Source organism: Balaenoptera ricei, chromosome 4 (genome assembly GCF_028023285.1).
Source record: "Balaenoptera ricei isolate mBalRic1 chromosome 4, mBalRic1.hap2, whole genome shotgun sequence".
In the NCBI taxonomy this organism is placed as follows: Eukaryota; Metazoa; Chordata; class Mammalia; order Artiodactyla; family Balaenopteridae; genus Balaenoptera; species Balaenoptera ricei.
The window spans coordinates 1511967-1536940 of record NC_082642.1 but is presented as its reverse complement, the minus strand read 5'-3'; the positions used below and the strand labels follow the sequence as shown (position 1 = coordinate 1536940).

Below are 24974 nucleotides of genomic sequence, written 5' to 3'. Positions count from 1 at the left end.
CTCAAACTCTTCCAAAATATAGCAGAGGGAGGAACACTCCCAAACTCATTCTACGAGGCCACCATCACCGTGATAACAAAACCAGACAAAGATGTCACAAAGAAAGAAAACTACAGGCCAACATCACTGATGAACATAGATGCAAAAATCCTCAACAAAATACTAGCAAACAGAATCCAACAGCACATTAAAAGGATCAAACACCATGATAAAGTGGGGTTTATCCCAGGAATGCAAGCCTTCTTCAATTTACACAAATCAATCAATGTGATGCACCATATTAACAAATTGAAGGAGAAAAACAATATGATCATCTCAATAGATGCAGAAAAAGCTTTTGACATAATTCAACACCCATTTATGATAAAAACTCTCCAGAAAGTAGGCAGAGGGAACTTACCTCAACATAATAAAGGTCATATATGACAAACCCACAGCCAACACCGTTCTCAATGGTGAAAAACTAAAACCATTTCCTCTAAGATCAGGAAGAAGACAAGGTTGTCCACTCTCACCACTCTTATTCAACATAGTTTTGGAAGTTTTAGCCACAGCAATCAGAGAAGAAAAAGAAATAAAAGGAATCCAAATCGGAAAAGAAGAAGTAAAACTGTCACTGTTTGCAGATGACATGATACTATACATAGAGAATCCTAAAGATTCTACCAGAAAACTACTGGAGCTAATCAATGAATTTGGTAAAGTAGCAGGATACAAAATTAATGCACAGAAATCTCTTGCATTCCTATACACTAATGATGAAAAATCTGAAAGAGAAATGAAGGAAATACTCCCATTTACCACTGCAACAAAAAGAATAAAATACGTAGGAATTAACCTACCTAAGGATACAAAAGACCTGTATGCACAAAACTATAAGACACTGATGAAAGAAATCAAAGATGATACAAACTGATGGAGAGATATACCATGTTCTTGGATTGGAAGAATCAACATTGTGAAATGACTGTACTACCCAAAGCAATCTACAGATTCAATGCAATCCCTATCAAACTACCAATGGCATTTTTCACAGAAATAAAACAAAAAATTTCACAATATGTATGGAAACACAAAAGACCCCGAATAGCCAAAGCAATCTTGAGAAAGAAAAACGGAGCTGGAGGAATCAGGCTCCCTGACTTCAGACTATACTACAAAGCTACAGTAATCAAGACAGTATGGTACAGGCACAAAAACAGAAATATAGATCAATGGAACAGGATAGAAAGCCCAGAGATAAACCCACGCACATATGTTCACCTCATTTTTGATAAAGGAGGCAAGAATATACAATGGAGAATAGACAGCCTTTTCAATAAGTGGCGCTGGGAAAACTGGACAGCTATATGTAAAAGAATGAAAATAGAACACTCCCTAACACCATACACAAAAATAAACTCAAAATAGATTAAAGACCTAAATGTAAGGCTAGACACTATAAAACTCTTAGAGGAAAACATAGGCAGAACACTCTATGACATAAATCATAGCAAGATCCTTTTTGACCCACCTTCTAGAGAAATGGAAATAAAAACAAAAATAAACAAAGGGGACCTAATGAAACCTAAAAGCTTTTGCACAGCAAAGGAAACCATAAACAAGATGAAAAGACAACCCTCAGAATGGGAGAAAATATTTGCAAATGAAGCAAGTGACAAAGGATTAATCTCCAAAATATACAAGCAGTTCATGCAGCTCAATATCAAAAAAAAAAAACAACCCAATCCAAAAATGGGCAGAAGACCTAAATAGACATTTCTCCAAAGAAGATATACAGATTGCCAACAAACACATGAAAGAATGCTCAACATCACTAATCATTAGAGAAATGCAAATCAAAACTACTGTGAGGTATCACCTCACACCAGTCAGAATGGCCATTATCAAAAAATCTACAAACAATAAATGCTGGAGAGGGTGTGGAGAAAAGGGAACCCTCTTGCACTGTTGGTGGGAATGTAAATTGATATAGCCACTATGGAGAACAGTATGGAGGTTCCTTAAAAAATTAAAATAGAACTACCATACAACCCAGCAATCCCACTACTGGGCACGTACCCCGAGAAAACCATAATTCAAAAAGAGTCATGGGGGCTTCCCTGGTTACGCAGTGGTTGAGAATCTGCCTGCTAATGCAGGGGACATGGGTTCGAGCCCTGGTCTGGGAAGATCCCACATGCCATGGAGCAACTGGGCCCGTGAGCCACAACTACTGAGCCTGCGCATCTGGAGCCTGTGCTCTGCAACAAGAGAGGCCACGATAGTGAGAGGCCCGGTCACCGCAATGAAGAGTGGCCCCCGCTTGCCCCAACTAGAGAAAGCCCATGCACAGAAACGAAGACCCAACACAGCCAAAAATAAATAAATAAAATTAAAAAAAAAAAAAGAGCTGTCTTATGTTAAGAAAATTAAAAAAAAAAAAAAAAAAGAGTCATGTACTACAATGTTCATTGAAGCTCTATTTACAATAGCCAGGATATGGAAGCAACCTAAGTGTTCATTGACAGATGAATGGATAAAGATGTGGCACATATATACAGTGGAATGTTACTCAGCCATAATAAGAAATGAAATTGAGTTATTTGTAGTGAGGTGGGTGGACCTAGAGTCTGTGACAGAGTGAAGTAAGTCAGAAAGAGAAAAACAAATACCGTATGCTATCACATATATATATAGAATCTAAAAAAAAAAAAAGGTTCTGAAGAACCTAGGGGCAGGACAGGAATAAAGACGCAGATGCAGAGACTGGACTTCAGGACATAGGGATGCAGAAGTGTAAACTGGGATGAAGTGAGAGAGTGGCATGGACTTATGTATACTACCAAATGTAAAATAGATAGCTAGTGGGAAGCAGGTGCATAGCACAGGGAGATCAGCTCAGTACTTTGTGACCACCTAGAGGGGTGGGATAGGGAGGGGGGGAGGGAGAAGAAAGAAGGAGGAGATATAGGGATATATGTATATGTATAGCTGATTCACTTTATTATAAAGCAGAAACTAACCCACCATTGTAAAGCAATTATACTCCAATAAAGATGTTTTAAAAAAAAAGAAAAAAAGGGAGAGGGCTCAAATCAATAAAATTAGAAATAAAAAAGTTACAACTGACACCACAGAAATACAAAGGATCATAATACAAGCAACTATATGGCAATAAAATGGAGAACCTAGAAGAAATGGACAAATTCTTAGAAAGGTGCAACCTTCCATGACTGAACCAGGAAGAAATAGAAAATATGAACAGACCATACACAAGTAATGAAATTGAAACAGTGATTTTAAAAAATCCCAACAAACAAAAGTTCAGGGCCAGATGGCTTCAGAGTAGAATTCTATAAAACATTTAGAGAAGAGTTAACACCTATCCTGAAACTCTTCAAAAAAACTGCAGAGGAAGGAACACTCCTAAACTCATTCTACGAGGCCATCATCACCCTGATACCAAAACCAGACAAAGATACCACAAAAAAAGAAAATTACAGGCCAATATCACTGATGAACATAGATGCTAGTAAACCAAATCCAACAATACATTAAAAGCATCATACACCATGATAAAGTGGGATTTATCCCAGTGATGCAAGGATTCTTCAGTATCCGCGAATCAATCAGTGTGATACACCACATTAACAAATTGAAGAATAAAAACAATATGATCATCTCAATAGATGCAGAAAAAGCTTTTGACAAAATTCAACACTCATTTATGATAAAAACCCTCCAGAAAGTGGGCAGAGAGGGACCTTACCTCAACATAATAAAGGCCATATGTGACAAACCCACAGCTAACATCATTCTCAACGGTGAAAAGCTGAAAGCATTTCCTCTAAGATCAGGAGCAAGACAAGGATGTCCACTCTCACCACTTTTATTCAGCATAGTTTTGGAAGTCCTAGCCATGGTAAGCAGAGAAGAAAAAGAAACAAAAGGAATCCAAGTAGGAAAAGAAGAGGTAAAACTGTCACTGTCTGCAGATAATATGATATCATACATAGAATGCTACCAGGAAACTAGAGCTCATCAATGAATTCGGTAAAGTTGCAGGATACAAAATTGAGACAGAAATCTCTTTCATTCCTTTACACTAACAATGAAAGATCAGAAAGAGAAATTAAGGAAACAATCCCATTTACCATCACATCAAGAAGAATAAAATACCTAGAAATAAACCCACCTAAGGAGGCAAAAGACCTGTACTCTGAAAATTAAGATGCTGATGAAAGAAACTGAAGATGACACAAACACATGGAAAGATATACCATGTACCTGGATTGGAAGAATCAATATTGTCAAAATGACTATTACTACCCAAGGCAACCTAAAGATTCAGTGCAATACCTATCAAATTATCAATGGCATTTTTCACAGAATTAGAACAAAAAATTTAAAAATATGTATGGAAACACAAAAGTCCCTGAACAGCCAAAGCAATCCTGAGAAAGAAAAATGGAGCTGGAGGAATCAGGCTCCCTGGCTTCAGACTATACTACAAAGCTACAGTAATCAAGACAGTATGCTATGGGCACAAAAATAGAACTATAGATCAATGGAACAGGATAGAAAGCCCAGAAATAAACCCATGCACCTTTGGTCAATTAATCTACAACAAAAGAGGCAGGAATATACAATGGAGAAAAGACAGCCTCTTCAATAAGTGGTACTGGGAAAATTGGACAGCTACATGTAAAAGAATGAAATTAGAACCTTCTCTAACACCATACACAAAAATAAACTCAAAATGGATTAAAGACCTAAATGTAAGGCCAGATACTATAAAACTTTTAGAGGAAAACATAGGCAGAACACTCTTTGACATAAATCTCAGCAATATCTTTTTGCATCCACATCCTACAGTAATGAAAATAAAAACAAAAATAAACAAATGGGACCTAATGAAACTTAAAAGCTTTTGCACAGCAAAGGAAACCATAAACAGAACGAAAAGACAAGCCAAAGAATGGGAGAAAATATTTGCAAATGAAGCAACTGACAAGGGATTAATCTTCAAAATATACAAATAGCTCATGCAGCTCTGTATCAGAAAAAACAAACAATCCAATCCAAAAATGCACAGAAGATCTAAATAGATATTTCACCAAAGAAGACATACAGATGGCCAAAAAGCACATGAACAGATGTTCAACATCACTAATTATTAGAGAAATGCAAGTCAAAACTACACTGAGGTTGGGGATTCCCTGGCGGTCCAGTGGTTAGGACTCAACAATTTCACTGCCGCTGCCCAGGTTGAATCCCTGGTTGGGGAACTAAGATGCAAGCTGCATGGTGGAAAACAAACAAACTATCAATACAATGAGGTATCACCTCACACCAGTCAGAATGGCCATCATCAAAAAGTCTATAAATAATAAATGCTGGAGAAGATATGGAGAAAAGGGAACCCTCCTACATTGTTGGCGGGAATGTAAATTTGCACAACCACTATGGAGAACAGTATGAAGGTTCCTTAAAAAACTAAAAACAGAGCTACCATATGATCTAGCAATCCCATTCCTGGGCATATATCCAGAGAAAACCATAATTTGAAAAGATATAAGCACCCCAATGTTCACTGAAGCACTATTTACAATAGCTAAGACATGGAAGCAACCTAGATGTCCATTGACAGAGGAATGGATAAAGAAGATGTGGCACATATATACAATGGAATATTAGTCAGCCATAAAAAAGAATGAAATAATGCCATTTGCAGCAATGTGGATGGTCCTAGAGATTATCATACTAAGTGAAATAAGTCAGAAGGAGAAAGACAAATATCATATATCACTTGTATGTGGAATCTAAAAAAATTGATACAAATGAACTTATTTACAAAACAGAAACAGACTCACAGACTTCAAAAACAAATTTATGATTACCAAAGGTGAAACGTGGGGGGGAGGAATAAATTAGGAGTTTGCGATTAACATATACACACTACTATATATAAAACAGATAATCAACAAGGACCTACTATATGGCATAGGGAACCCTACTCACTATTCTGTTATAACCTATCTGGGAAAAGAATCTGAAAAAGAATGGATATATGTACATGAATAACTGAATCACTTAGCTGTATGGCTGAAACTAACACAATATTGTAAATCAACTATACTCCAATATAAAATAAAAATTAAAAAATAAAATCATACATCAAATTTCAATAATATTTTACTGTAATTAAATCAGTTATACTTCTCTCCTTAATTCGAGAGCCTTTGATTTTGTGCCCCTGTTAGTGTTTTATCATTATACTACTTAAAAATAAAGAGTGTTATGTGACCAAAAATGTTTGGGAAATTCTGCACTAAACCATGTGCTTCTTGGGAGAGTATTCTGGGAAATGAATTCTGAAAAGATAAGTGGTATCCAACAACAGGTGGTCTAGATGTCATACAATGAAAATCAGTGAAAGATTTTAACAAGGGAAGTTCATGAATAGATTTTTTTGTAATGATAAATCAACTGGTACTATGGGAAATTAATTATAGAAGGAGTTTTCCATCAATGTTGCCCATAACTATTGTGCACTTTACGTAATCTCTAATAAAATCCATTATATAAAAGAAAAATATTAAAAATTAAAAAGTGTAAAAAGAGAAACCAGCTAGGATACATGCCTGGAAAATGTAAAGAGTCCCTAAAAGTTCATGTGAAAAGACAACTTAATAGAGGAATGCGCAAAAAGTGTAAACAGAAATTTCAAAGAAGAGAAAATCTGTAGAGCCAATAAATACATGGAAAGTGTATAGTCTCCCCAATCACCACTTTGGCACCTATTAGATATAGCAAAACTTTAAGTCTGAAACAATTCCAGGATTCTGAGAAGGATGTGAGCAATGGACATCCTCATATACTGCAAATGAGAGTTTAAATTGATAATGATTTTGGAGAATTTGGGAACTTCCCTCTTAGAACTGCTTTTGCTGTATCCCATAGGTGTTGAGTCGTCGTGTTTTCATTGTCATTTGGAAAACTCATGTCATTAATTTTGATAAAATGTCTGTCCAATGCCTAAGACTGAAATAATCACAGTTTGTCTGCCAGTTTTCTTTCAAATAAAAAATATTCCACGAAGAAAAATTATGGTTAATTTTGCATCTCAATTGTACAAGTGCTTTTCCTTGAGACACTATTGCACTCGCACACACAACAGAAGTACTTTGTGCTTACTTGTGACATACAGAACATTAAATAGATGAGGGTGTAAGAGTTGACATTTAATAAACTAATATTCTTAAGTGGTTTTTTTTAAACCCCTAGTGTACAGTAGTAAAGAATACAATGACTGCTAGTGGTGCCACTGCCTTGGTTTGTGTAAGGTGCCAGTCATGTTGCCTACCATTGCTTTTACACCAGCAAATCTCAACACAATGGAAAAGGTAATTATATCTCTGTGTTATTATGAAAATGGTTTTGACCTCATGCATTGCCTGAAAGGGTCTTGGGCCCATCAGGGGTCTGTGGACCATACTTTGAGAATCATCAGCCAAATAAACATTTGACTTTGCACACAAAAACTCAATATTTTCATATTTTTTGTCATTGCAAAGACCAGAAACAACCATCACCCAGAAGAAGGATAAAAAAGTGAAACAATATGCAAGGGAATAATATATAGCACTGAAAATCGACTAGAGATAAATATATCAAGATAGATAAGTCTCACAAACGTGAGACTTAAAAATAAAGATTCATGCAGTATCACATCATTTATGTAAAGTTTAAATATATAGAGTATAAAACAATGCTATGGTTATATATATATATGTAGTAAACATGTGTAGAAATGAATTGGAATGATAATTACCAAATTCAGGACAGAAGTTACCTGTGTAAGGTAGGGAATGAATTACATTTGGAGAGGAGATACATAGAGAGTTTCAAGTCCATTTGCAATGCTTTCTTCATACGTAGTGGTTGTTAAGAGGTTCATTTTATTGTTCTTTATAGGTCTTCCTATTTTGAATAATTTCATAATAAATAATAGCCTACCTACAATCACATCCTTTCAAATACTTGCTGTGGAGTTAAGCAGTTGTATAGGTGAAACATTACTATTGAAACTGCAGCATGCAGATATATAGGCATAGCTCAGAGATATTGCGTGTTTGATTCCAGACCACCACAACAAAACGAATATTGCAATAAAGTGAGTCACAAGAAATTTTTGGTTTCCCAACGCATGTAAAAAGTTATATTTACACTATACTGTAGTCTACGGAGTGTGCAATCGCATTAAGTCTAAAAAAACAATGTACACACCTTAACTAAGGAATACTTTATTGCTAAGAAGTGCTAACCATCATCTGAGCCTTCAGCGAGTTGTAATCTTTTTGCTGGCAGAGGGTCTTGCCTTGATGTTGATGTTGCTGACTGATCAGGGTGGTGGCTGATGAAGGGTGGGTGGCTGTGACGATTCCTTGAAATAAGATAATGATGTTTGATGCATCAACTGATTCTTCCTTTCATGAACCATTGCTCTGTAGCCTGCAATGCTGTTCGATAGCATTTTACCCACAGTAGAACTTTCAGAATTGGGAGTCAATCCTCTCACACCCTGCCGCTGCTTTATCAACTAAGTTTATGTAATGTTTTAAAACTTTTGTTGTTATCTCAACAATCTTCATAGCACCTTCACCAGGAATAGATTCCATCTCAAGGAACCACTTTCCTTGCTCATCCATAAGAAGAAACTCCTCATCCATTAAAGTTTTATCATGAGATTGCAGCAATTCGGTCACATCTTCAGGTCTCACTTCCAATTTTAGTTCTCTTGCTATTTCCACCACATCTGCAGTTACTTCCTCCCCTGAAGGCTTGATCCCCTCAAAGTCATCCATGAGGGTTGGAATAAACTTCTTCCAAACTCCTGTTAATATTGTTATTTTGAACTCTTCCCATGAATCATGAATGTTCTTAATGGCATGTAAAATGATTAATCTTTTCCAGAAGGTTTTCAATTAGCTTTGCTCAGATCCATCAGAGGAATCACTATCTATGGCAACTATAGCACTATAAAATGTATTTTTTAACTAATAAGTCTTGAAAGCCAAAATTATTCCTTGATTCATGGGCTGCAGAATGGATGTTGTGTTTGCAAGCATGAATAAATCTCATTGTACATCTCCATCAGAGCTCATGGGTGACCAGGTGCGTTATCAGTGAGCAGTAATATTTTGACAGGGTTTTTTTTTTCTGAGCAGTAAGTCTCAACAGTGGGCTTAAAATATTCAGTAAATCATGTTGTTAACAGATGTGCTGTCATCTAGGCTTTATTTTTCCATTTATAGAGCAGAGGCAGAGTAGATTTAGCATAATTCTTAAGGGTCCTAGGATTTTCAGAATGGTAAATGAGCCCTGGCTTCAATTTAAAATCACCAGCTGCATTAGCCCCTAACAAGAGAGTCAGCCTGTCCTTTGAAGCTTTGAAGCCAGGCATTGATTTCTCCTCTCAAGCTATGAAAGTCCTAGATGGCATCTCTTTCCTACATAAGGCTGTTTTGTTTACACTGAAGATCTGTTGTTTAGCGTAGCCACTTCCGTTCAGCACTTGCTGCTTCACCCTGTACTTTTATGTTGTGGAGATGGCTTCTTTCCTTAAACCTCATTAACCAACCTCTGTTAGATTTCTTCTGCAGCTTCTTGATCTCTCTCAGCCTTCACAGAATTGAAGAGAATTAGGGCCTTGCTCTGGGTTAGGTTTGGCTTAAGGGAATGTTGTGGTTGGTGTGATCTTCTGTCCAGACCACTACTACTTTCTCCATATCAGCAATGAGGCTGTTTTTCTTTCTTATCATTCATGTGTTCACTGGAGTAGCACTTTTAATTTCCTTCAAGAACTTTTCCTTTGCATTTACAACTTGGCTAACTGTTTGGTGCAAGAGGCCTAGCTTTTGGCCTGCCTCAGCTGTTGACATGCCTTCCTCACTAAGCTTAGTCATTTTTAGTGTTTGATTTACAGTGAGAGATGTGTGACTCTTTCACTTGAACACTTAGAGGCCACTGTAGGGTTACAGTTGGCTGAATTTCAATATTATTGTGTCTCAGGGAATAGGGAGCCCCAAGGAGAGGGAGAGAGATGGGGAAAGGCTGGTCAGCAGAGCAGTCAGAACACAAACAACATTTATCAATTAAGTTTGCATCTGATACGGGCACAGTTTGTGGTGCCCCCAAACAATTACAATAGTAACAAAGATCACAGATCACCATTACAAATATAATAATGAAAAAGTTTGAAATACTGCAAGAATTACTAAAATGGGACAAAGTCAGGAAGTGAGCAAATGCTGCTGAAAAAATGACTTGCTTGATGCAGGGTTGCCACAGACCTTCAATTTATAAAGAAAGGCAGTATTTGCGAAGCACAATAAGGTGAAGTGCAATAAAACAGGTACACCTGTAAAGTCAGGGACTAACGTCACAGTAATGGTGTCATTCTCTGTAATAACACCAAAAAGATATTCAGCTATATGGGGCTGCTTGTTTTCCTTAGAGGTAAGGACGACTCAAGCTCACTGTTTAAATAGATTACCTTCAAGTCATTCATTCTCATTTACAGAAAGCATCTCTCCATCTCTCCTTGCAGGTATAAACCAAAAGTGTCTGCTCCCACAGCAATCCAGGCAGTCAATTTAGTCGCTTCATGTTTTCAGCGTTCTCAGCAGCCAGAGCTCTGTGGCATCTGCTGTTTTAATTCCATCTTCGGGGGGCTCCTTGCCCTCTTGAACTTTGTAATTGAAGTGGAAGTACTTTGCTCTGCTACCGTCACTGTAACCTCAGCAGCCTTTGAACTTTCACCTTACTCGACACCGCCACCCCAAGCCTGTCCTTTCCAGGGATTTGAAATGTAAAACAAACTGCCTGGGCTTCGTTAGCGGTAACAGACACCAAAATAATCATAATTTCCATAATGGCTTTTTCATTTTGGGGGACAACCTCAAGAGCAGGGCAACTGGTGAGGCCTTAATCCGAGTTAAATTAGTCTCTTGATGTATTTAGCGACATTCCTTTTTAATGTATAATTCATTTTCTTGGTTTTTTTCCTGTTGATTGTGGTCTCCAGGATGAATGCAGTTTTAATGCTTTCATCCAAATCAGGGGATGATTTCCCCAGGAGGGCTTTAACCACTTCAGAGATTTTCTGTCCAGGTGGGATATGCTTCCACTCATCCTAAAAAAGTGTCCACACAAACATTAGCAGGTTATCTGAAACTTCTTGCAGTCCAAGGCATGTGAGTAAAGTCTATTTTTCAGTCCTTGGTGGGATAGGTTCCTCTGTGTCGAGTTCCCATCTGGGGAGGTCTGACAGCAGTCTTTGGGTTATTTTTCAAGACCTTGGGGGAAAGAGCTCTGTCTCCTTTTCTGGGGTTTTCATGAGTGCCATCTGTAGGCTTAAAGCATGTTCTGGTGGGACTCTGATGTCAAGCTATTCTGGTGAAAAACTTCAGGGTGAGGTCTATCAGGAAGTTAATCAGCTCATTCCCCACTGTCAATTTTACCCAGGGAGATCCTTTTGTGGAGAATTAGGCACTCAAGTCCAAGGGAGCCCCTGGGCCTCTTCAGAGGGTTCCTCTCTTTCTACCATGAGAGGCTCTCATCTTTTATTGCTCTTCTGTTTTAGCCTAGGCAATCTGTTTTCCAGTGTTCCTCCTCCTTACAGTAAGCACATTGTTCCTTCCCCAGTGGGGGCTTACCTCTCTTCCAGTTACTCGCCTCTGGGAATCCAATGCCGCTGCCAAAAAAGTGGCATTTCGTTTTGCATCTTCTTTCTTCTGTTGTTGTTCCCTGTTCAATACTTTAAAAGCAACATCTACCAGTTGAGAAGGGTTCATTCCAAATGTCCCATCTAATTTTTGCAACTTTCTCTTGATACCCGAGGCACTTTGCCCCAAAAGGTCAAATTTACCACTCTAATATTTTCAGGGGCCTCGGGATCTGCATTAGTATGATGTCTGTAGGCCTGATAAATCCTTTCCAAAATTCAGAGAGGTCTTTGTTTGTTTTGCTGAATTTCTTGAATTTTGTTCAAAATCTTTTGCTTTGGTTTTCCTTTTCAAAGCTCTGCCAAGATGCACTAATAAGTAGTGCTCTAATAAGGGCCTTCTTCCCTTACGAGGGTCCCAGTTTGGTTCAGCTGTGAGTGCTACCAAGTGGGCTTCAGGTGTAGAGGATCCTCCCTATGAGGAGGGTTGCGATCTTTCCAACTAAAGAAGTCTGAGAAACCTAGCCGGCTGGTCGTTTGCATTTAGGCCCCCTACGAGATAATGGCACAAGAGAAATTGTCCTGTCCTGAAACCAAATTGGGTACCCTGTCGGGTCTTAGATGGCGATACCAGACCAAGTCCCTGTGCCCCAGAAACTAACACAGGATTTTCTAATCGATCCTTATAAGGAGGGGAAGCCCTGAGCCTCAGTGTCAGGAATTGGGGCTGCATAAGAATGGAAGGTGTGTTAGTTTCTGCTTTGTAACAAAGTGAATCAGTTATACACATACATATGTTCCCATATCTCTTCCCTCTTGCATCTCCCTCCCTCCCACCCTCCCTATCCCACCCCTATAGGTGGTCACAAAGCACTGAGCTGATCTCCCTGTGCTATGCGGCTGCTTCCCACTAGCTATCTATTTTACGTTTGGTAGTGTATATATGTCCATGCCACTCTCTCACTTTGTCACAGCTTACCCTTCCCCCTCCCCATATCCTCAAGTCCATTCTCTAGTAGGTCTGTGTCTTTATTCCTGTCTTGCCCCTAGGTTCTTCATGACCTTTTTTTTTTCTCTTAGATTCCATATATATGTGTTAGCATATGGTATTTGTTTTTCTCTTTCTGACTTACTTCAGTCTGTATGACAGACTCTAGGTCCATCCATCTCACTACAAATAACTCGATTTCATTTCTTTTTATGGCTGAGTAATATTCCATTGTATATATGTGCCACATCTTCTTTATCCATTCATCTGTTGATGGACACTTAGGTTGCTTCCATGTCCTGGCTATTGTAAATAGAGCTGCAATGAACATTTTGGTACATGACTCTTTTTGAATTATGGTTTTCACTAACACACCATTGTAAAGTAATTATACTCTAATAAAGATGTTTAAAAAAAATCAGTTGACCATGTATGTATGGTTTTATTTCTGGAATCTTATGTCTATTCCACTGGTCTACATATTCATCCACACTGCTTTGATTACTGTAGTTTTGTAGTAAGTTTTGAGAGTGGGGAGTGTGACTCCTCCAGTTTTATTCTTTTTCTATATTTTTTGGCTGTTTGGGAACCCTTGAAATCCTGTATGAATTTGAGAATCAGCATTTCCATTTCTACAAAAAAGCAGCATTAGAATTTTGATAGGGATTGCATTGCACCTGTGGATCACTTTGGGTTGTATTGCCATCTTGACAATATTAAATTTTCTAATCCATGAACACGGGATGTCTTTCCCTTTATTTAGGTTTGTGAAATAAATTTGGTTTTGATTTGGAAAAAAAAAAAAAAAAAAGAATGGAAGGTGGTGGAAGGGGTGGATATATTGGCATAACGGCCAGAGCCTCTGGAACAGCTAGCTCAGCCAAAGGAGTTAAGGTTTGAAGCAACATATCCTCACTCTCACTCCCTTCTTTTTCTTATGTTTTCTGATAATAGTACAAATGTTTGCACATAAAGGATTTCACCATTCTTCCCTGCTTCTTCACAGAATAGCTGTAGAGTTAATCAAAAGCCACTGTAGAACCATAGCTAGCAATTGATCATCTAACCATTAAAAGGATGCCTGTTTGCTTTGGCATCAACCAACTGGGATTACAATGCAATTGAACAGAATCTTGATTACCACCGTGACAAACAATTTAAGATAATTAGTAAAATTATGACTGGCTTCACTTACCAGGATATACCAGAATTTTAGAAGTTCCATATAATTTCTAGAATGTGTATATTAATAACATTTACTCATATGATACAATCTAAGATGTTTTATCACCGCTCATTTGATAATGCCTCCCATGCAGTTCAACACACCAAATAAGCCCAATGAGTTTAATATTCCTCTCTCTCAGATGGAGAGAAAACAACTAATGTGAGGTGTTCCAGGAACCCTCCAGAAAGCCCCAAAGTTAGCCAGAGACCAAATGAACCTCACTTAGAACTTGATCTTTGGGAAGTTTGTCAAAAATATCAGAAAGTTTTAACCAATGATAAAAGATCTCAATGGCAAATACAGATCACTTAAAGAAACTCACAATTACCAAAAGCAGTTCAATATTTTACGAAAACTTTGTCCTATTAGAGAACCAAATTCATGTTTTTTACCACTTTACCTTTAAGATTTTCTTAATTAAGTTCAATCTTATTTTAGAACTTAGTTTAGTTTCAAGTTATGAAAATCTAGAGACACTATTCTATATAGATATTCCTAAAACATTATTCCCATAGAGTTTACCCAAAACTCTTTACTTCATTTACCTCTATTTTATTTAATTAAAAGCTTTTGTAACAGGAATAATAAGGTCTTATTTGATTTCTAGTAAACCTAGGTATAATAAAAGTATTATACTTAAAGTTGATGATTCTAAAGATGTATCTGTATCAAACCAACAACCTTACGCTAACTGTAACACCAGATATTAATTCAATAGTGAATAGTTCCTAGATCATGTGAACCTGAAACTCATTCTGGCCAGTTTCTTTTATATTTGAGTATTTATATAAGAACTTAATTTCCTTTAAGCTAATTAAATAGAGTTCTTTTACAAATTAATTTTGACAATGCCACATCTATAAACACATGTACAAACACAAAAACAAACACAGGGACCTCATAGTTCCCATTCCAAAGTTTTAACCATGAATTGGGTACAACAATGTAAAATCCATCAGTTGCAAAAGAGGCTGGATTCAAATTGGATTTCTGGCAGATGGGATAAATCAAGGTCATCCGTCTAGATAGCTAAACCCTTTTTAACGAATATTTATGGAAAAGACACTTCTGTTTCTATTTATAGCTTTTGGTGATTTTTCAAGTGGAACCTTTCTCTTCTTCCTTGGAATGCCCCACTCTTGGACAAGAACAGACAGTTTTTTTCCTGTTCCTTTCCTCCATTTGACATCAGTAAAAGTTTTAAGTATCACAAAACTGATTTGGCTATAAATGGAGGAACAGTACCAAACAAAATGAAAAACCCAAAGAACAAACAGAAAATCCTAAATAAACCCTCAAGTTTGGTCTTGGGCTTTTACATATGCCAATGACACAGGAGACCATAAACGACATAATTAACACAGCAAGGGTAGCAGTACATGGTGCACAGGGTGCTGAGATAACCCTGCCTAACCCCCTGTGGAGATCCTAACAGGTACTGCGGCCATACATTTTTACAATAAAATATCATCTTCCTCTCACCCATGGGGTTATAGCTGTAATCAGATGCCTTATCCAAAATGCACCTTAGAGGACTTTCTTTAGGGATAGTTGAAACATTCCCCATTTTTAAAGATAGAAATTCAAGACAAACAAAACACAAACGGCACACACAATTGCTAGCATCCAAAGAAACAAACGAACTGGTTCACAAATCGGGTAAAAGACCAACAACTCTTTCCTCTCTCCAACAGGGTACCCCACTCAAAAACAAAACAAATTGGCTTATTCCGGAGAAAAAGCCCCAAACAGAGAGGAAATAAAGTTTCCGGCTGTACACACTGGAGCAACTCACCCTACTGGATGGAGCCTGTCGGCTCCCAAATGTCGATTCCTTGCTCTAACTGCCAAGTGCTGGGGCAGCCAGTGCTGCGTGGAGGAACTCTGAAGAGAAGACCCTCAGGACAAGTGGTCCTGGCAGGTGCTAGGCCTACCTCCAAAATTCCCCAACTGGGACCAGCTGGCCACGAGCAGCAAGGCTCCTGGATGGCTCATCAAAATTTGTTACTGAGCCCAAGCTTGTACTGCTTGCCACACAACAGGCCAATAAACTGAGAGATGAGTCGCTGGGGCAAGGAACAGTGACTTTATTCGGAAAGCCAGGAAACTGAGAAGATGGTGGACTCGTGTCCCCAAAGAGCCATTTTGCCTGTGTTAGAATTCAGGCTTCTTCATGGAATTTAACTCTCAAATATGCCTTTCTATAAACTGTTTTATCCTGTTGCATCTGACCATGCTCCATTACTCTCTTTTTATTTCAAAGACTAGATGTTGGATCTTTGTCAAAGCTGGGGATTGTTAAATCTAAATTCATGTTTGGTTTTGTTTCATTTATCATTTTCATTCATTGATAATACACAGTGATCGTACATTTCTATAACACCAAGACAGAATAAAATAAATATAAGATGCATCTCTCATCTTTAATTATCCCCCTCCCCTCCCCTCCCCCTTCCCTTCCCCTCCCCTCCCCTCCCCCTCCCCCTCCCCTCCCCTCCCCTCCCCCTTCCCTTCCCTTCCCCTCCCCTCCCCCTTCCCCTCCCCTCCCCTCCCCTCTCAAAATAAAAAGAATTTGGGCTTCTTTTATACTAAAAGAGGAGGGAGTAAAGTCATACATTTCCTGGTTCCAGTCAGCTTCCAGAGGGTGTGTTAATTCTTCCTCCCTGCAGTCATTCACAGGTGGGCCTGGTTAGGATGTTTCCTGTGAGCTAATCAAAGGTATTTTAGCTTAATGCTCATTACCTGGGAGGCAGGGTTCCCAGAGATGGACCATTATGTATGATTTAAGCTTATAGGCAACATCCCTTTAGTGACTAACTTGTAATAGAATACAAAAGGTTCTTCCCTGTTACAATATTATATAAATAAATAATAGAGAATCCTAATTCCACTTGGAGGATCATTGTGAAAGGATGCTTAAAGTTGTGCAGTCTATCCGTTCCTCCACTCTAAAATGTATCCCTTAAAGAAGGTGTGGTACATATATACAGTGGAATGCTACTCAGCCACAAAAAAAGAACGAAATAATGCCACTTGCAGCAACATGGACAGACTTGGAGGGTATTATACTAAGTGAAATAAGTCAGACAGACAAAGACAAATACTGTATGATATCACTTGTATGTGGAATCTAAAATACGACACAAATGAACATATCTATGAAACAGAAACAGACTCAGACACAGAGAACAGACTTCTGGTTGCCAAGGAGGAAGGGGGATGGGGGAGGGATGGATTGGGAGTTTGAGGTGGCAGATGCAAACTATTATATATAGAATGGATAAACAACAAGGTTCTACTTTATAGTACAGGGAACTAAATTCAATATTCTGTGATAAACCATAACGGAAAAGCATATAAAAAAGAAGGTATACGTATGTACAACTGAATCACTTTGCTGTTCAGCAGAGATTAACACAACATTGTAAATCAACTATACTTCAATAAAAAAATACATCCCTGACTTAATTACATCTTACCACATGCTGTCTGTCTGCAGCACATAGTTTGAGCCCCTCACCCAAATTACTTTTATTTGTTCTATATACTAGTGTTGTGCTACTGGTTTTCACTGCAGAATATTATTTTGAAAAAATGATAACAGTCTATTAACCAATAAGCTTTTAAAAAAATCTCTTGTTATTCATTTGATCTCCTGTAGACCCATTTTTGCCCTCCCCTCCCACCTCTACCTCCTCATTGAGACTTCAGGAGGTATCCATTGCCTCAGAAAAGGGATGTGAAAAGAAGTTAGAAGTAACAGTGAATTGTCAGCCTTTGAATTTCAGAATAAACTTCTGAGACTCAGAGCAGAGATAATACTTTGAGAAAATAGGGTTTTAAGTCTCTCAAGTCAGGATTTTGAGGTTAAAAATTTCATGACCATGAAGAACCTTGGATATGAACCTTGTTGCATAAATAATACATTTGGGAATACTGTGCGGAAGGGGGACTAGGAAGAACCTGAATAAATGGCGACTACTCCTAATTGACTGAGTTTCCCCTGAACCGACTAAGATGACATTTTTTTCACCAGGTGAAATGGGATCCAGGGCTCGACATAAATTAAGTCTAATATAAAGTAATAAAGAAAATTACATTGTTCATATGTACGAAGTCATGAGGGTGTTTGTACCCTTACACATCTTGTGAAACATGCTCCTGCCCTGAGCGGGGAGATATAGAGGCTATTGTTGCTATAGGGTTCTCTTGGGGAGGCCCCACAGGAAAAAATTCTTGGGTCTCAGTATCGGGAATATTTTCTTCCTCTGGGCAAATGGTTTATTTTTAGTCTGGGAAACTGTGACTCATGGATCTGATTGAATGCCTCTCCTAAATTTGGCTGCATGGAAGCGTGGAGTCAGCTCTGAACCCTACCTGCCTTTTGCAGTGGGTAGAACCTCACAGCATGCATTTCATCTGCTTACATCATCCTGGTGACTTTTTTCTGCTCTATGCCTTTACTTACTCTCAATCTGGTTGGACTTTCTGGGAAGCAGACCTCGAGACAGAATTTAAGGTGCAGGATGTTTACTAAGGAGTATCCTTAGGATCAACACCTATGGGAGGGAGTGGAGAAGAATCAAGATTGGGGAGGGGGAGAAGCTGAGCTTTAACGCAGCCCCAGTGGTAGCCTCAGCTGACCCCATGGGGAGCTCTGGAGGTAGAATGGGCCCTCAGAGCTGTTCAAATTTGTGCTGGGGCACCAAGTTCTTCACTGGAGAAGGGCCTTGGTAATGCATCAGTCTGAATGTTTGTGTCCCCTAAAATTCATGTGTTGAAACCTCGTCTTCGAAGTGGTGGTGTTTGGAGATGGGACCTAATTTGGGAGGTAATTAGGTGATGAGGGCATAGTCCTCATGAATGGGATCAGTGCCCTTATAAAAGAGACCCCAGAGAGCTCCCTCACCCCTCCTGCCATGTGAGGACACAGCAGGAAGATGGCTGTCTGTGAACCAGAAGCGGGACCTCACCAGATGCCGAAACTGCTGGCACCTTGGTCTTGGTTTTCCCAGCCTCCAGAACTGTGAGAAATAAATGGCCATCATTTATACGCTACCCAGTCTAGGGTAATTTGTTATAGCAGCCTGAACAGACTAGGACAATCAGTGTCCATCACACTTATTTTTAAAATCTACTATAAAAATTTTTAAAAATCATAAATTATTTTTGGAACAAGGGCACAAATAAAATAAGCAGTTAAAAATAAGTGACCCTGGGGACTTCTCTGGCGGTCCAGTGGTTAAGGCTCCACACTTCCAGAACTGCAGGGGGCTCGGATTCGATACCTGGTTAGGTGACTCTGTCCTCATTCTTGCTTACTTATGTTATGTTGTCTCTTAACTCAACTTTGATCCTGAGTCTTTGCATGCACTGTTCCCTAAGACTAGAATGAGCTCTCTCTTCTTTGACTGTGAGAGTGTGAAAGAACAGGTCCATAGTAGAAGAAAATTGGATTCCTTCTCCAAGGCCCGGAATGTTATCACCTCTTCGGTGGAAGGTTTGCTACCTCCTCCAAAGAGTCAGCTGCCTCCTTCTCTCTCTCTGCCAAGCTCCCAACATCACACACTCATAATCCCTCCTCCACAGACAAGACTTGTCCTCAAATCTGACCCCTTTTGAGCGTTCTCTTTATAGAACAGTGCCACCACCAATCCACTGGTGCCAGAATCCTGAGGGTGGGTTCCTATCTATTGCCAAGTCCTGTAATTTTTATTTCAAAAATATCTCTCTAGCCCTCCATTTCTATTTCCAGTGCCACTCCCTCCTTACAAGCTCTTATTATATCTCTTGCCTGTACTATCTTAGTAGCCCCCTGTCTTTCTCCCAGTGTCTATTCTTGCTTTCCCAGCAACCCATTCGCCACACAGCAGCTGGAGGACTTATAAAACTAATCACGTCACCCTGTTTTAAGCCTGTCAACAGCTCTCCCTCTGGGCCTGCAAGACTTGCCCATATCCCCTGTCTCACCACCCTCATTAGTTTTCCTCTCCTCCCTGCTGTTTTCTGGACACACTGGCTTGTTTTTGATTCCTCCAATGGGCTGTGACTTTCTTCTCCCCATGGTCATCTCTCACTGTGATCACTCTTTCTGGTCTGCCTTTCCTTCACCTCTTCTGCAGACTAATAACTCATGTTCATCCTTCAGATCTCAGGTCAGAAAACTCGTCCTCCAGGAAGCTGTCCTTAAATTCCTAACTAGGTCAGCCCTCTCATTTCATGATCTCTATCCATTGTGCTTTCGCGAAGTACTGGTCACATGGCAATTTCATAATTAAGAAACGACTTTAACATCTTTCTCTTCTACTAGAATATAAATTCCACAAAGGTTGGGATACCTTGATGACCTCAGCGTTCCCAATGCCTAGCACAGGCCCTGCACATAAGAGGTGCTTTCTGTTTTGTTTTACATACTGGATAAATATGTACTTATTTACTGAGTTTCTTAAAGGCATGGACAATTTACTAGTCAATGCTCTGGCATAGTATCTGGCATATGTTGGATGTGCAATACATGTTTGTTGGATGAATATCTTGAATCAACAACTTGAAGGGTTGTCTTGGGGAAGAGGAAGCAGACATTTCGTGTGGCTGCAGGAAAGAGAATTAAGACCAAAGGTTAGAAATTACCAAAAGGCAGAATTTTCCAAAAAACAATCCAAAGGATGAGTAACCTAATAGGAATCACATAATAGGATGCTTTTGGGTTTTGGGATTATGGGAAAATTTTGTTGTATTTTATTTTAATAGGCCTTTTTTGTTTTCTGCATTGTCTACAATAAATATTATTTTTATAATGAGAAAATATTAATTTAAAAAACATGTGGACTGGTGATAAAGTAATGGATTCTCTGTCCCTAGAAGTGTTTGAACAGCTGGTAATGACACCTGCCAATGATGACAAGGAAGGGACTTCTCCGTGGTTGGGGCAGAGGAGGTTGGACCCTACGTGCTCTAAGGTTCTTCTAACTCCAACGCCCCATGATATTGTTAACTGAATGATAAATGCTGAGCCCCCTTTCTTGGAAAAACTTGGCCTAGTTTACATGGCTGTCTTACATTCTGCCAGTGACTTCCTTACACTGGAAGCTCACAATGACAGTATTGGCTGCAGTATTTGATTTGTATTCACCTGAGGCTGATATAACAGGAGGATTTCTGGACATTATAGTGATGTCAAGAACATGAATATATAGGTGAGGGATGTTTGTGTGGAAAAGCTTAAGATATCCCTCTATGAAATGTTTTAGTGAGTCCTGATTAAAATGTTCTCAAATCAGCACTTAAAGCACACATACCCTAAGTATTATATTTCATGGTTAATCTTTCAAGATAGACATTTCCAAACCGTGGTTTTGGTTAAATTAAAAAGATGGGCCTTACTCTGAAGACATTTCCAAACCGTGGTTTTGGTTAAATTAAAAAGATGGGCCTTACTCTGATTTTTGTGTTTATGAGCTAGTTTGGGCAAACAGGATCATCGCTTTTCTCTCTTAACAGAAAAGACGTTTAGAACAATTCCTCCATGTTACAATAGCTTTGAATTAAGAGGAATAGAATACTCCCAGATGTTATCGGATGTGTAGGAGTGAATCTCAGTTAAGAACAGTGCAACACACACAAAGTTCTTCTGATTACATGAAATCCAGCCTAATTGGATAGATAGAGAGAGCGAGAGGGAAATCTAAGACAATGACATAATAAGACTGATTTCTACAAACTACATGTCAACATTGTTTTGTTGTCACAACTCCTGTGTAAAAGAATATGTGTATGTATATATGTATAAATGTGTACCATACTGACAAATGTGTATTATCCTGACATAAGTGGACTGATAGTTAAAAAATAAAACAAGGCAAGAAAAGAATTCTAAAAGAATTCAAAAAGGAAAAATTAGAATTTACTATTATCTGTCTCCTCCCAAGTTTCCAGTGAGGTCTCATGGAGCACTTGTTATTCCTATTAACAAATAAGTTTGTCATTTGTTTGAGTACTTTCCACTCTTACATTATTTGAGTATTTTATAACTCTTCTAGGTTCTCAGTACCAAAGTGAATTCTAATCATTTTATTGACTGAAAGACAAAGGAAGTGTATTTTCTTTCTATTCGACGAAAACTTTAAAAAGGTTTGTTCAAAAAGGCATCAGGAATTATGTAAACACAATGTGTCTGATTATCATCTTACAGAATAACGCACAAGAAAGTTCCAGGATTTCTGGCGCCCCTCCCCATACCCCCAGAAAGTTTTTTCTTTGAAGTAGACAAGTTCAATATGTGCTGCGTTGGGGGTGTAGAATGAGAAGAATGTCAATATGGAAACTGCTCTGCGAGGCTGGGGTTCTCATGGCAGCACCCAGGAGCTCAGGCCTCCAGTGGAGCTGGTGGCCTGTCCCACCAAGAACAAGGCTGGAAGGACTTGTGTAACCTGGTAATAGAAGGACAGAGAGGAGGAGGTGGAAACCTGTCTCATCAAAGCGCACTGAATAGAAGCTTCCTTGCCCAGGCAAGTACCTGGAAAAGCCCAGCCTTGGGGCTTGTCCTGATCCGCTACAGTTCATACAGTGGATCCATTCTACCTACTCTGCTCTACGCCTCCCTCTGCTCCTCCCTGGGTCCCCAGCTTCCAACCTGGCTCCAGGCCTTGCCTCCCTACTCTTGTCTCTGGCATGACTGACCTCTAGGACTCATCTGGATATGCGCCTCCTTCTTGGTATGGATTCCTCTTCAGACACCATCCCAATTTACCCCCATGCTCCCCAATCTGTGACAGTGGATAAAAGACACACCACATGCCCCTACCCTCACCCCTGCCATCTTAGTCCATTCCCTATGTAGCTTCCCTGCCAGGGCAGGGGACTTGGATAAAGGAGAGTACAGGAAGGGAGACACAGAGGCACCAGAAACATGGCTTGTTGTGTGGACATTAGCTATTTTTATTTCCATCAAAACAGAGGGTGTGGTGGTTAATTTTATATGTCAACTTGACTGGCCTAAGGGATGCCCAGATAGCTGGTAAAACTTATTTCTGGGTGTGTCTGTGAAGGTGTATTTGGAAGAGATTAGCACTTTGAATCAGTAGACTGAATAGAGATCCACCTTCACCAATGTGGGTGGGTCTCATCCAATCTATGGGGACCTGAATAGAACAAGGAGAACCCTGACTAATACAGAGGGTAAGCACGCACAGGAATGGCTGATCTCATACCTTTGAGAATGGGTGCACTGGGGGCATTTTAACCATTTTAAAAGATTTTAAAATTTCTTATATTTGCCATATGATTTACTGTTCACAAAACTTTTACATACAGTTTTGAATACTGTGGAACCCTTAAATTAATACTTTTGATCATTTATTTGCATTTTTTCTCCTATTATTTACCAGTTCTGAAATTGGGATGTGTCTTACAATCAGTGGTGTTTTGCAATCGTCATCCACCAGGAATGACTGTGACCAGGTATCACTTGAACTTGGCCCCAGCTCTTTGTGTTGTAACTTCAATTGAATTGTGTACATGGTTGACACTACATGTTTAGTATGTAAACTGTTGTTTAGTATGTCTTAACAAATTATAATATGATTTGACTTTGAAACAAAAATTTATCATGTACATAGAAAAGCGCAGAAATAGAGGATTGGGATGAAATGCGACATTAGTGAACCAAAGAGCCATCATTGGAGTAATGACCACGGTTCCGTATGGTCATGCAAAGCAACCACCAGTGTTTTGCCTAAGAAAGGAAGATATCAACACGTAATAAAGCCATGTTTCACTGTGTTGCTGAAATAGGTACCAATCTATAGAATTACCTATCACATAACATGCAAAGTACCTAAAGTCAGAAAAAAATTGCTAAATCCCTCAGAATAGATAAAAGACATTTTGGTAAAACACTACTCATTGGACTGTTATTAAGGTATTGCATCATAATTTCATTGGTAGGATTTCTTTTTTCCATAGTGGTAGATTAAAAAATGGAGTGTTATTACCAAGCACCTATTAAGATAAAGGTTCTCTGCTGGAGGCTTTTACATGACATTTAATCCTCATAACAGCTGTGCTCCATAGATAATATTATCCCCAACCCAGAGATGAGAGAGGAGTGATTTTCTCAGGTTGGCAATTCAGTTTGAGTAGAAGTAGGACTCAAATCCTCACGTGTCCATGCCCAAATCCTGTGCTACTTTCTGCAGACTCCGCTGCCTGGGGAGAACTCTCCCTGATTTTCCAACCCCTTTGTCCTTCAGAAGCATCCCTGGGGTGGAACCCCCCCACCCCCAAGGGGTCTATATCTTGGTGCTATCCTGGAACAAGACAACATCTTGGGTTTTTCATCTAAAAACTTAGTTAGCTTTTGGGAACTAGAAATCCTGACTGGGGCATCTGTGGTATTTACTTCTCTGCAACGCACCTTGAATTTATCTCACGTATTCTCTTGCCTCATCTCAGAATTGTTTCTTAAAATGGGGAATGTTTTTTCAACCAGGTAATCTATATTTATGTTTAAGAATAAGTCATAATAAATAAGCCCCAATGTAGGCAAACTGAAGATGACCCAGTAAATGTCCCTCAACATCACCAGCCAAGGATTTTCTAGAAAACCTAGTGTCAGCAAAATATTGAATATTTATTTTTACCAAACTCCAGGTTGTCAAGAAGTAACCAGATGAGAGTCTCACACATAAACATTTATGTTTCCACAGCTATCTGGGAGGAGAAAAGAGTCAAAATGAAGTAAAAATGAAAACCACTTGAATTTCTGTCTATGATTATAATTGTATTCATACCAACATATTTAAAGGTTTAAACATGTTTAGAAAAGCGGTTTCTTCATAGATCGGGACCAGGAACAGCAGCTCTCTTGGGAAAGGCCAATCTGTGGTAAGCCAGCTGGCCACAGGGGTGGAAGTGCCAGAAAGACAATGCTTCTAAGATGCCTAGTGTGATTCTGAACTCAGGAAGATCTGCCTGCATTTGGAATTACTGCATCATGGAATGAAAACATAAAGATCATTCTTTACATTTCATATATTTACTTCTTTTTA

General features: G+C 38.9%; 1 protein-coding gene across 4 annotated transcripts in view; it reads right to left on the bottom strand.

Moving 5' to 3' along the window:
• Positions 1-24974, bottom strand: part of VEPH1 (ventricular zone expressed PH domain containing 1) — a 291970-nt gene that overhangs the window by 49353 nt on the left and 217643 nt on the right. The gene's annotated exons all lie outside the window — the stretch shown is intronic.